Source organism: Pelophylax lessonae (assembly GCF_965119305.1).
Source record: "Pelophylax lessonae genome assembly, chromosome: 13".
Lineage (NCBI taxonomy): Eukaryota > Metazoa > Chordata > Amphibia > Anura > Ranidae > Pelophylax > Pelophylax lessonae.
Window position 1 is genome coordinate 151,890,911 of NC_138780.1, and position 12,767 is coordinate 151,903,677.

A 12,767-nucleotide genomic window follows, 5' to 3' on the forward strand; every position below is an offset into this window, starting at 1 on the left:
ATAAATTGAGGCCAAAATGTATTCTGATACATGTTTATGTTTTAAAGAAATCCCAATAAGTGTATATTGAGAGGGTCATTAACTGACACTGACATTGCTAGTGACACTAATACATTGATCAGTAATAATACTGGACACTGACGCTGTACTAATGACACTGCCTGAGAAGGGGTTAACATCTAGAGGCAATCAAAGGGTTAACAGTGTGCCTAACAATGTGTAATGTGTGCTAATTTTTACTATCTGGCTGCTTTTTCTCCCTGCTTTTCAGGGAGAAGAAACAGCCAGATCGCTGTTTCTATGTACACATTGTGTTTGTAAACACAGAACTCTCTGTGTAATTGGACATAGCCGATCAGCTGATCATCTCTACATCCCTTCAAAGTGCAGAATTTATAAAGCTTGTCCAAGCTTACAGAAAACATGGGGTGGAGAGCTGAAATTGCACTCTACAGAGTTCAGTGAGGAGAGTTCTGAGAGCTGATTGGAGGGAAGGGACACACCCCCTTCACACAGCACACAGGAATAGAGCTGAAGCTGTAATTCACAGGCTGTGTACTGGAGCCCCCCTCCCTGTTTTCTGACAGCTCAGACAAGCTTTATAAATTCTGAACTTCGAAAATATGTAGAGAAGAGGAGACAGCAGATAAACAAGTACAATGCATGTAGGAGGATTTGTTGCAGCTCTGTGTATCACCTGAGGCCAGTCACTTCACTGGGTATATGGCAGAGTTTACAACCACTTCAATGAACCAATAACATATAAAATTGGAGTTTTTGTGTAGCGTGAGCACTATTCTATGCGAATAAGCAATTCACATTTTTTTTATGTCACTCACAAAAAGTGTTCGTATTGATTTATTGATGTAATACATAATACAGTATATGACACCGAATGTAAATAACTGCTGAGGAAGGGAATTTTGTGTGTGATTGACATGTGTTCCTTGAAAGAATAAATATGCTAATGTTTGACAGGTTGTTCATGACATGAATGATCAAAGAGACAGGATTTTAAATGACTGCATTTGATGAGTTCCTTGATATGTTCCATATTGTTCTTGGTCTTAAAATATCAGAATTCAGTGTATAAATGTACAGCATATAAAGTATCTGTGACTCATCTACTGCACCTTACTCTGTATGCCATATTTAGCTCAAGAATACAATGCTAAAGCTGGATCCATGACTTGGGATTCTCTCTTGTCAGATAATCAAAAAATGTGTTGAATATATATTTATATAAAGATGAGTGGCAAAGAATGTGCAAAATAAAAGTGCCAAAGTTTTTTTCCCCACTGTCTGTATTAGAAGGGGATTGCTGGGATCTACCAGGAATGGTGAAGAAGGCCTTGTTGTCCCTTTTAGGAACGGCCCTGTTGTGTCTACAATCTTCAGATACCTGTTTGGCAGAAACTTCACAATATTTCTTAAATTATGGCCCGTACCCATGATCCAAAATCAGACGAAAAATACCGCTTTCGGAACAATTGTACGATAATCGGATCACTAGTGCAGAGCTTTTGAGAGCCGATCACGACATTTCATCTGATATTATCTGATCGGACGAGCACAAAACTTTTGTCGTAGAATACCAGATCGTGCGATTTTCGTTTATTGGAAAATACAATCCAAATACACTACAACAGTGGTCCTCAACCCTGGCCTACAGGGTCCACTAACAGGCCAGGTTTGCAAGATAACTGAAATACATCCCAGGTGATATCATTTGCTGCTCAGTGATTGCAGTACTCTAGTCTGCATCTCCCCAAGGTAATACTTAAAATCTGGCCTGTTAGTGGGCCCTGAGGACCGGAGTTGAGGACCACTGCACTACAACACATGACATCACTACCGATTTTTTTATTCTGTCGTACAAGAATTTTCATATCTTTAGGCCGCTTTCACACGGCCGCTCCGGTTTTTTGCTCCGCTGCGGGACTTTTTTATTTATTTTCACAGAGCGGATGACACTTGTGTCATCCGCTCCGTATGTCCGCATATCATCCCATCCGTTTGCGGATGATATACGGACATAATGTAAGTCTATGGGCATTGCGGATGTCAGCGGATGACACCGCTGACATCCGATTTTGCTTCCTTTCCATTTTTTGAACGGAGGAAAAAATAGGGTTCTGTTCCGTTCCAAAAAACAGAACAGAACTGAAAGGAAGAAAATCGGATGGCAGCGGATGGTATTCCGCTGACATCCGCAATGCCATAGACTTACATTATGTCCATAAATCATCCGCAAAAAAATAGGATGATTTGCGGACATACGGAGCGGCCGTGTGAAAGAGGCCTTAGTAAGCTCTTCATTTTCGATATGAGACTAGCATGCAAAGAAAAACGGACGATCTGTTGTACGATTTTTGGATCGTGTGTACAGGCCATTAGAGGCCCCCAACCCTTTAATTACTCATGGGCGTTAATGTGTATTAACAACTTGATTCGTTTAACAAACAAATTTCTATCAGAAATGTAACCTGTATCTGTTCTTTGCCCGTGCACGGCACAGCAACTTGCTCATCTAAATGGAAGCTCCACCAACACCTTTGCTTAGGCTGGCTATACTTTAAGCAATTTTCTTTCCTTGAAGCACGAGCCCCTCTATTGTATTCTTACATAGGGAGGTTTCCCCACCGTCAGAATACAATGATTACTTCTGTCGGATATAACAGCCAGAGAACCTGAACTCACTGATCTCCTTTAAGTAGAAAGACCTCGAAAAAGAAAATAGCAAGGTCCATAAGGACATGGATGAGCGAGTTTGGGGTGGAGGGACTTGACTGGCCTGCACAGAGTTCTGATCTCAATCTGATAGAACACCTTTGGGATAAATTAGAACGTAGACATTGAGGTAGGCCTTCTAGTCCAACATCAGTGCCTGACCTCACAAATGTGATTCTGGAAGAATGGTCAAATATTCCCATAGACACACTCCTAAACCTTGTGGACATCCTTCCCAGAAGCTGTTATAGATGCAAAGAGTGGGCCAACTCAATATTGAACCCTATGGACTATAACGGGGATGCCATTAAAGTTCATGTGCAAGTAAAGGCAGGTCTCAATACTTTTGGTAATATAGTGTATGTAATGCTACAGAAAATGGTCAGAGCCTGAATACGTACTGGAGGAAATGGTCAGATTGTTTTACTGGAGTGGCTGGAGACTGAAGTCTTGCTATGGGAGATATTCAGACTAGAGACATGCTACATGAAACTTCTAGAGATCACTGTTATTAAAGGTCTCTGTGCAAACTGATTCTCCCATTGCTGAATACTAGGGCCGGGGGGGGGGGGGGGGGTCACACTTCAAACACCAAAAGGTCTTGTGTGGCCCCCGAGCCGTAGGTTGGGCACCAGGGGTTTACGACCTGTTTGTTTGCTGGACAGCGTCACAAGCACCTCTTATACATTTGGGTAGAGCCCGTTCGCACTGTAACAGTGCTGATACATAGGGCTACCAGGACAATGTATCACATGGGTGTCCAACCTTTTGGCTTCTCTGGGCCACATTGAGTGTGGAGAAATTTTCTCGGGCCGCATATAAAATATACAGTATACTATATTTAAGGTACATAAGTAATAAAATGCCGCCGCGCCCCCCGCACTAATTTAACAAAACTAGAGGATGATCAAATGAAATGGAATCAGTATACAGAGGTTTACTTGTTCTGAGAGATATTAAAGGAACACTCTAACCACCATGACCACTTCAGTGATTTGAAATGGTCATGGTGGTAGGAGTCAGAAACACTGCACATGCTCATCCCCCCCCCCCTCCAAGGCAGCCTCTGCCTACTGTTAGTTGGAAGCCGCATTGGCCGTTCCCCCGATTCGACTTCCTTCCTCCCCAGCAAAAAATAAAATTGTCAGGGGTCAGTGGGCCGCATTGCCTGCGGTTCTGGGCCGCATGTGGCCCCCGGGGCCGCAGGTTGGACATGCCTGATGTATCACTTCTCCTTCAACAGTGACAGTGCAGTCATGTAGTCAAATTAAGAGAGAGTAAAATCACTTCAAGGGGATGTAATACACTGGAAACAATGTTCCATCCTACTTGGCCTAATGATGAATTAACTTACTGAGAGTTGAAAATATATTTTATGAAATCTCATATCCATTTGAGGATCATATGTCAATTTTACACACGTGCCCCCTCGCGCCACATCTGCAGATTACTACTTGGGTAAGAACATATGTGCTCTCCCATGGTGTCCGAATCCCAAAAGTCTGCAAAAGGCAGCTCGGAATAGTTTTACCATTGCAAATTCCCACACTAAAGGTCATTTTATTTTAAAGGATACATACCTTTGCTCTTTAACACACTTGATTACACATTTCTATGTAGCTTGTAATTAAGACATCTGTTCACAAAGAATGGAGTAGAGAATAGGTGAATTCATCTGCCGCTTGCCATCTGCTACTTTTATGACAAGCATTGAAAAGCTTGCAGTCTAAAACAAGAGCAGCGCACTTTGGTGTTAAGTGTAGGATGTTCCTCCAGGCTTTTAGAAAGTGTGATTTCCATTATAGAAATCCGTCATTTTTTCTATACATCCCTTCAAAGATATTTTTACTTTTTTAAGTTTTGTTTCAGAAAAACTTGAAGGGAGAGTTATTAAAAAAAAACAAACAAAAAAAAAACCTTTACATTGGAACTTGTGTGAAATTAAAAAATATTGCTAAGAATGTGTTGCAGGTCTGTTCTGCTAAAAAAAAAAAAAAACTTTGTCCAAGCAATTTTTAATACTTTACACTTGCCTGTGGCACAAGTGCAGTGCAGTGTTCACTCCTGGCCCATTCCCAGCATCTGTAAAGGCATGTGTTGACAGGCTTTTATTCCCCTGAAAAGGGTTTTACCAGAGACATAACTAGATTTCTCACGCACTAATAGGCGGCACTGGTGGGCAATAATGGGTACTGGTGGGCAGCACTGATAGATGGCAATGATGGGCGCTGGTACGCAGCAATGATGGGAAGGGCACTGGTGGGCAGCACTGATGGGGAGGGCACTGGCAGGCTCCCTGAACCCTGATTGCCATGCCTGGTGGCCATGGTGGGCATCCCTGGGGTCATGGGTGGGCATCCCTGGTGGCTCTAGTGGCACCCCCCCCCAAAGGGTCTGCACTGGTAATCAATGCTCTGATTTCCAGTGCAGACCCCCCTGTCAGGAGAGCCGCAGATCAACGGCACTTCCTATTTACTATGTGACCAGCTGTGATTGGACACAGCCGGTCACATGGTAAAGAGCCTATGTCAGTAGGCTCTTTACCGATATCGGAGATGCGGTGTGTCAGAGTGGCACACCGCAGCACCGATCACCGCTCTGCGTGCCTCCTGGGGGCGCGCAGAGCACATTATCCTGCACGCCGTCATATGATGGCGTGTCAGGATAATGAAACCACCTTCCCACCGTCAATTCCCTATAGGGCGGGCGGGAAGTGGTTAAAGCATGTTATACAGCACAGTGCTTGTGCTATGTCATTTGGCCCCTTTTATCAGCTAAAAAACCTGGCTGATGCTGCCAGTTTCTACCCTCCCCTCTGTAAACCGACCACGGTGTATCAGGGCTGCTGAGCCCTGACACCGTGGTCAGTTTACGTGCCTCCGTCATCCACAGCCCTGTTCTGTCCTCTCTGTTCTCCCCTCCCCTCCCTGCCTGTCTGCTCGTCAGTGCCCACTCCTCCACCCCTGCTGCTCTTATATTAAATTTAAAATAATCCCATCCTCTCTGTAATAGAACAATAAGTGCCCCTGTGCCATAGAAAAAATATGCGATCGGTACCTTCATCAGAGCGGCTTCCAGCGATCACATGACCGCTCAGCTCTCTCACTCTCCTCTCTTCCCCTCCTCCCCAGCTGACGTCAGCGGCAGTGCTCTCTTCCCCTTCTCCAAAGCTGACGTCAGCGGGAGTCATCGGGCCCGCCCGCTGAAGCTGTCAGCCGAGCAGAGAAGAGATCTGAGGAATCAGCTGAGCGCCACCAGGGGCCGCTCTGATTTAGGTACCGATCTACATATTTTTTCTATAACACAGGCACAGGGACACTTATTGTTCAATTACAGAGGGGATTCGATAATTTCATATAAGTGGCTTAACAACCACTTTAAACCGCAATTATAGGAAAATGAAAGAAACCCACCCTTGCAGTGGGGGTCCTCTCTCACTGCAAGTGTTAAATGCTCATAGTGTCTAGGGGAAGATTTTAGTGATTGCAAAATCTCGTGTTTTTTTTAATTATTTTTAAAATAACAAATATGTTATACTTACCTCCCATGTGCAATTGGTTTTGCACAGAGCAGCCAGGATCCTTCACTTCTCGGGTCCCTCGTTCCTTCTTCTGGCCCCTCCCTCCTATTGAGTGCCCCCCCAGCAAGCAGCTTGCTATGGGGGCACCTGACCTGAGCTGCAGCTCCATGTGTTCATTCAGACATGGAGCTGCCGTTGGTCCCTGCCCACTCTCTCTCCTGATTAGCTCATTGACTTTGATTGACAGCCACAGGAGCCAATGGGGCCGCGGCTGTATTTCAGCCAATCAGGAGGGAGAGTCCCGTATGGCCGAGGGACTCATGGACATTGCTGCACAGAGAGGAGGCTCAGGTAAGTATTAGGGGGTGCTGGGGAGGCTGCTAAACACAGAAGGATTTTTATCTTAATATATAGAATGCATTAAGGAAAAAAACCTTCCTGCCTTTACAACTCCTTTAAAGTGGATGTAAACCCTCACATATACCCAGTGAAGTGAACAGCCTCAGATGATACACAGAGATTAAACAAATCCTCTTACATACGTTTTATTTGTTTATCTGCTGTCTTCAGCTTTTTACACTGTTTACAAAGTGAATATGTTTTCTTCCTGTTCCAGCACTGGGTGTGGAGTCTTGGCATACACTGTGTGACAGCTGATTGGAGGAAAAGCACACACACACCCTCCACATAGGCAGAGGAAGGAAGAAACATGCAGAGCTGTGCTGTGAATAGACCAGCTCTTTGCTAATCTATCCCTTTACATCCACACCGACACAAATTTCCAGCTACTTTTATCTCCTGTGTCAGAGAACTTGTCAGAAGTTATCATGCTGATAACAGAGGAAAAAAGCAGCAGAAAGACATGGGACTCAGCGCTTTGGAGAGAGGTAAGTAAACACTACAGATATATGTGCCCAGGTCCAGGCCCGGATTGGCTAATCGGACTTCTCCTGGTGGGCTGGTTGGTGCAAGGGCCATTTCACCGCACTGCCTTAGATTTAAAAACGGCGCCGCCGTCATTGACAGGGGCCCGCATGCGCAGTCCGAGCTTTTTGCCAGCACGAGGGTAGACGGCTGTGTCCTGTATCAGTGTACAGAACCCGGGCAGAGCTGCATCATCGGAGCTTTGTGGAGCCGAGTCCCCGTGTACTGTGCAGCCAGCATGCCGGCCCAGGTCCTCAGCGGGAAGGTGGTCTCCGGACTTGTCCGAGAGCATCTGAAGTGGAAGCTATGAAGAAGTGCCACGGATTCCATGCGAGCCTGGCGATTTTACAGGTGGGTAACCGAGAAGACTCCAATTTATACATCAGCATGAAACTGAAAGCTGCTGCAGAGATTGGAATTGATGCTAGTCATGTCAAGTTACCAAGGACTGCAACTGAGGCAGAGGTACTAAGCAAGATAAAGTCCATTAATGAAAATCCAGAGTTACATGGTCTGATTGTTCAGCTGCCTCTGGATTCAGATCACAAAATAGATACAGAAAAGGTCACCAATGCAGTGTCACTAGCCAAAGATGTTGATGGGTTAACAAGTATAAATGTGGGTAAAGTTGCCAGAGGAGATCTTGGAGATTTACTGCATTCTCCTGTACCATGCCCACAGCCCTGCATTCTCCTGTACCATGCCCGCAGCCCTGCATTCTCCTGTACCATGCCCGCAGCCCTGCATTCTCCTGTACCATGCCCGCAGCCCTGCATTCTCCTGTACCATGCCTACAGCCCTGCATTCTCCTGTACCATGCCCGCAGCCCTGCATTCTCCTGTACCATGCCCACAGCCCTGCATTCTCCTGTACCATGCCCGCAGCCCTGCATTCTCCTGTACCATGCCCGCAGCCATTGCAAACTTATATTCTGAGGTTTTAATTACATTATTTTAATATAGTCAGTCGTGAACTAAAGTGGGCCGGTCTAAGGCATGAAACTCCAGGGCTGAAAATGAGTCCCACTCCGGCCCTGCCCAGGTCACATTTCATGAATGCGGTTTACATCTACATTAAAGAGACTTTATCACATACTACACCTCGCTCCAGCCAACTCTAGCACTCTCCTCCTCTGCCCTAAGCTCTGTTCTGTGGGCAGGGCCTTGGCATCATCACTTACAATACAGGGACATTACCCTATGTGGCACGCTAAGGAGGCTGAAGTACAACTGGAGTCGATCCCAGATTACAGATCAGGCTGCAGCAGACCCTTCAATGTGCAAGAGGGGGCCTGCTGGAGCAAGTAGAATGGCATGTATTCCCTCCTTAATCCTTTGCTATAGAATAAATGAGCTCTTAACCCTTGCAATGCAGGGGGTGCCACTGCAGGGGTGGATTTTTCTAATTTTCTTGGAGTAAGGCCTCATGCAAACTGGACATTATAAAAACACCAGTAGCTTTAGCTGTAGAAAGCAGTAGCTTTTCAGGGTTTTTCAGGATTTTTTAGCAGTAGCATTTTTTTTTAGCAAAACTATACTCCCACAAAAGCTTATGGCTCAAAAATGCTGATAAACGCTGAAAAGCTGCGTTTTTCAGTGGTTTTTTTTAAACATTTTTCAGTGTTTTTAAGCTTTTATCAGAGTTAGAGCATTTTTACAGCTGAAAAACTCCTCTTTTTTTCCAGCCAGAAAACGCCCCTTCCAAAGACTGCTGATAACAGCCTATATGTGCATGGACACATAGGAGAACATGCTGGGGAGTTTACTGGCTGCAGAAAAAATATCTGACGCCAAAAACAGCCGCTATAAAACATTTCAGTGTGCATGAGGCCTTAAGATAAAGAGCAGTACTAGAAGTTGAACCTTTTTGTATAGCACAGTGCTGTCTGTCTAAAACTGAGAAATTTCCAGTATTATGAGAGAGCAGAGAGATTACCTAATCAGTTTGCTGTTACTCCTTTGTTTACTCATAGACTGAGCTGTATTGCTCAACTGCAGTGTAGGTTTCAGGAAAAGCAGGACCTGACTCCATAGCAAAGTGTAACTAAATCAGGGAAGGGCACAGAAGACATACCTCCCAACTTTCTAAGATGGGAGAGAAGGACACTGTAATGGAATCCAGAGACTCCGACCGGGTACCTCAGTTGATGGATGCTCCTAGTGCTTTCCGAGGGCTCCAAGCATTCCACCAGACACCGTAACCACTTCAGACCCCACGAACCGCCACAGCTTGGTTAGGGTCTCGCCGTCTCCTACCCACCCTAGACCTACGACAAGGCTCCAGGTTCCCGTGGGTGAACCTCTCTTTCCCCAGAGAGTGCAGCAGAACCAGCTCTTACACAAGCTCTTACAAGAGCTTAGTGATTATCCAAGGGAGTATAGAGGACATAGCAATCCCTTGTAGCCGATTCCCCCAATGAGAGACAGGACTCTAGATTGAGGGTGAAGTATAACATTATTGAACAAGAAACATACTTGTATACAGTTTTCCCCCACAAGGTTACCGCCCAGGTGGACCTTGTTGAAAACAGGCCCTGACATTCACAATCTAATGAAAACAGAGTTTTACACTCTCATACAGTTTACACAATCCCTCATCTCTGCCTGATTACAGAAGAATATGCAGATGAAATTATATACAGAAACTAAACAAATTATCTAGCCATTTGAACAAAACAATGTGAGGTCAATAACATTTAACAATGAGACAGGTAAACTTTAACACAATGTACTTTCCATTTCAATACACAAACAATAGGGAAGCCTGTCTGGCATGCAGGATTCAGACTTCATGGCAATTGTCTATAACAGTCTAAGTCTCCCAGTGTAAAATAGGATTCAATCTTCATATTTCTATATGAAGATATTGCTGACAAATATTGCTGTCCCATCTGAAGCAATTCAAACCATTAAGTATCTGCTCCTCACCTCCAGTCACGGTGACTACCATCACAGACACATATTAGCAAAAAGTATATAGGTATGGTGGGTAGATAAGCACATAACCCTGCCACACCCCCATTATATGGAGAATTAGTATACACAAAATGATCACCTAAACCCAGAAATGTTTTTTTTTTAAACTGCATTTCACAAATGCAAAAATGTAGAAATTGGATAAAACATTTAGCATTGCAAACCACTTTTTGATAGACAAATATAAAATTTTTATATAGGGACAGTATATACGGAACATTGAACCCATCAAGGAACAAATGAAAAAGAAAGAGGGACATAGGGACTATTGGTAATAGCTGGGTTATTTTAGTGTCTGCTATTATACTTTTAAAAGTGGCCTGGCTATGTTTTCTGTTAGAGATCCCAAGACTGTCTGTATAGAATTACAAATGCCTTGGCATATGTATTTAAACTATAAACCTGTTTACCTGGGGTTCAGCCTAAAAGGGTAACTTCAGCATGTAGCAAGTAAAAAATAAACAATATAGCATATACAAATATTACACATCATATTGTAATGGCAGACTATTACAAATTACCTTTCCCTTTTAATCTGCAGCGGTGTACTTTTCTGTAAAATGCGATGTATAATGGACGCATTCTGAATGCAGATGGTGTACAGAGCACCCCCCAGAAATGTATTTTTTTAACAAAAATGGAGATACTCTTGAACACATTGCTAAATAAATGTTTATAAATAAATATTAATAAAAAAATCGATCTATTTTTTCCCCCAGTCGGGCTCTGTAGTTGTCTTGAGATCCCACATGAAAAAAGTTGACCTGGCGATCATTAGTGACCTTCCCCGTAAAGAGGAGCAAGCTGTACCCCCAAACTTGCTGGTGACTATCTGTATTGTGAACCAGGAATTTTATTTTATCTTTTTAGGCAAAGTGGTGTGCCTTGGGATGATATATGTTTATGTTGTTTCTCTTTTTCCTTCAAAAGTGAAAACCTGGTGAAAATTACCAGAAAAAAATATGCATAACACATTTCCAACAGGAGGCCAATTACAAATCTCTCTAATTGGAGTCAATGGTGTCAGGGGAGAGGTGATATAAGACTTGGCCATCCTACAGAAGAACTGCCATGTCTTCCTGTGGCTTCTGCAAATTAATTTAGAAAATGCAGCACAAAGCCACTGGGAAATCTCTAAACCGTTTTTGTACTGGCCAACAAAGCAACCAATATGTGGAAAATCTCCAACTATAAAATCTGTAAATGTAACGTAATATATATATTGATTCTGACATTTTAGATGCATTTTCTGTATCTCTCACGGTTTCTAGTAGTGGGATTCATTAGTACCACTTCTCTGCAATGGTTGGTGTCTCTGTGGCTCCCACAAGGCCATCATGAAGGTGTCATACTCTGGCACATATTTTCTGTATTAGCTACATCATGAAATTGTTAAGATGTGTAATTGCTCCAGAAGTTTGGTAGAATTTGAAATTCTTGTGAGGAATCTGGTGCCCGAAAAAAACATGTCAACATACTGTACATGTCACTGGAAAAGAAAAAAGTTTAGGCAGCGAGCACTTCCGATATACAATCAAGCCCTAGGCCAGAGGAGTAAACGGAGGCATAGATAGATTGTAAGGTGGTAACAAGTTATCCAACAAGGACCAAAATGGTAATATAAAATATTATGATCATTATAGGCTAATTAATATAAAATAGATTTTATTATAAATACAATGTGTTTAAAAACATGAAAAAATATGAAAACATAGACATGTGCATAATCATTTAAACTTCAATAAATGAATAGTAGATGATAATAATTGATCACATAGGCCCTACATGTTTCGCCGAGGTGTGGCACCTCAAAGATTGGCTTCTTCAGGGACCGAAGACCTGTAATCCTTCTACTGATTCTAGATAATAAAACATAGCATACGATAATTAAATGAACATGTCATGAAGCTAACATATAAAACCAATATATTAGAGTAATCTCCAATGGAAGAACTGTATATGTCAGTTTGTAAGGGGTGAATGCATTTATAAGGGTAGTAAGTAAAGTACCACATATAAAGCTTTCTGATTTTTTATAAAATCTAAAGTGGTCCCACCACTGACTGGGAAGCAGCAGTAAAACACAAATTTCCAGAGATCTAAAAATACCAATCCAAAAAATTTTCTGAAGCTCACAAATCACCACCTGAAGACTCACTAGAACATGGGACCCCATAGTTAGAGGTCCTATAACGCAATAGACACTCATTTTCATATAAGGTTCATCCAGATATCCACTCCGGTATCTGCTTAAAATCCACTAAAAGATGTAGATTATATTTTTAGCACCATCCTAGGTAGGTGCTAGTGAGAGAGTATGATTTTGAGCTCTGTCTGCTTACCAGAGGGGCTGCAGGTAAATCTATATTGTTCTCTGCCTACCGGAGAGCAGATTCTGTTGGTGAGGTCTGCTCATTGTGCCCAGTATGGGATTCATTCAGTCTGGAGTGTGTTTCACGCTGGTCCAATAGGGAGGCATGTTGGACAATGGGAGGAAACCTGACGAAGGGGTGCATAGGCTTTTGATACAGTCCTGATGAGTAGCAGAGGGCAGGTCACCTCGGTGCATGCCAGGATACTGTATAAAAGCCAGGAGCACATGTGCTCGGGGTCTTTCG